The sequence below is a fragment of the Callorhinus ursinus genome, unplaced genomic scaffold, assembly GCF_003265705.2.
Source record: "Callorhinus ursinus isolate GAN/ISIS: 27379988/994484 unplaced genomic scaffold, GSC_fseal_2.0 scaffold10174, whole genome shotgun sequence".
Taxonomy (NCBI): Eukaryota; Metazoa; Chordata; class Mammalia; order Carnivora; family Otariidae; genus Callorhinus; species Callorhinus ursinus.
The window spans coordinates 1-1,516 of NW_027407224.1; the positions used below are offsets into that span (position 1 = coordinate 1).

General features: G+C 47.6%; 1 long non-coding RNA gene across 2 annotated transcripts; it reads left to right on the forward strand.

Moving 5' to 3' along the window:
* Window positions 1-1,510, forward strand: LOC141372357 (uncharacterized). 2 transcript variants are annotated; one of them, XR_012377559.1, is made up of 3 exons: window positions 1-58; window positions 800-954; window positions 1,288-1,510. It is a non-coding gene; the product is annotated as an uncharacterized lncRNA (long non-coding RNA). The 2 variants fall into 2 exon arrangements; XR_012377558.1 differs by having other exon boundaries at window positions 7-524.
* The last annotated feature ends 6 nt before the right edge of the window (window positions 1,511-1,516 follow it).

Below are 1,516 nucleotides of genomic sequence, written 5' to 3' on the forward strand. Positions count from 1 at the left end.
GGCCCAAGTTCACTTCACCTAGGAGGCAACCTGAATTCAGTGGACACGTATTTAAAAAGTAAGATTTAAAACAATTCTTTCTCAACTTATAATCAAGTATAAAGAAGATATGAGCCCTTAAATTACTCCTGGAAACCCAAGGTCTTTCAAACATTGCTCAGGATACAGAAGTTTCATAATATATAGAGTCTAGTAATTGCTCACATTATTAAGGTTTTTAAATAAAGGTAAGTATGTGTTAAAATATTTAAAATTAATGAAAAGAGCTTGCATTTTTAAAATGTCCAAACACAAATGAAACTTAAGAGGCGTCTTAAGACTTAAGTTTTTTTGAACGGATGGTTTTTGAGCAGCATAAGTACTTTCCTGGAAGATAAAAAGCCCGGGTGCACTGAATTCAACACATGAGAGAACGAGAAACAGTCCTCAATGTGGCAAGCATATGTGACGCCTAGATTTGTGTCTGTTCTGCCCATGTGTGCAACCAGAAGCTTCCACGTGCCAAGGTCGCCTGGAGAGGAAACGTATGTATGGGGGTTACCGGGCGCATCACATAGGCCTTCTGCTCGGGGGCTTCTGCCTCTGTGAGAAGAAAGGCCACAGATCGATAGCACTAGGGTCAGTAGCAACATTCTAATACACAGGGAACAAAAGAGCAAATAAAACATATTTTTTTTTTAAAAAGCATCTTCAATATGATGGAAACAAAACAGAATACAGCTCTAGACATGGGGAAGATGTGAAATCAGTGACCAAGTATCAGCTCGTATGTGCTATGTTTTAAATGTTTTCCTATCAGCTATTAAACGCTGAAGGCTGAAGGGTGACAGCTGTCGAGGATGGATTCCAATCCCGACCCTGGGACAGCCTGGCTGTGGGACCGCGCGAACAACGTGGGCCGGCGCGATGCGGCTGTGCAGCACCCCACTGAGCCAGGGCGCAGCTGTCGGCAAGGTCAGCAGAGATCGGCGGCGTGGAGGACGCGTGAGCTCAAGGTTCGGAGACTTCTCCTGGTCACGGTGCCCTCTCCAGGGACCCCTCGGGCACAGCCAGTCTCCCCGTCCTGGGGTCTGCACAGCCCGAGACCGGGCCTGCTCCCCACCCCTCCTTGGTGTGCTATCCTGACTTCTCTTTCGCTTTAGTTTGAGAAATTTAAAAAATCATCAGTACAAAAATCACGAAAAACCTCAATTTCTATTAAAATTGTCCTAGTTGCCCTCAGGATTTTTATTAAACATAGGAAACATTAGTATACAACTAAGGCCCCTCCCCTCCTCTATTCCCTAGAAGGTGCACACGTGGACCCCTACAGGAGCCTGATTGACACACTGCTGTGCACACAGGCCCCCGCGGCACACGCGCACAGAACTGCCCGGCCTTTCCCTGAGCCCCAGACACCAGGCCCCGGCACCATCCTCTTCAGCCTACAGCTCAAGAGGCCCTCACGTAGCTGCTGGTGCGCTCACGAATCCTCCCCACACCTTTCCACCCCTTTACCTCACGCACCTGTTTGCTC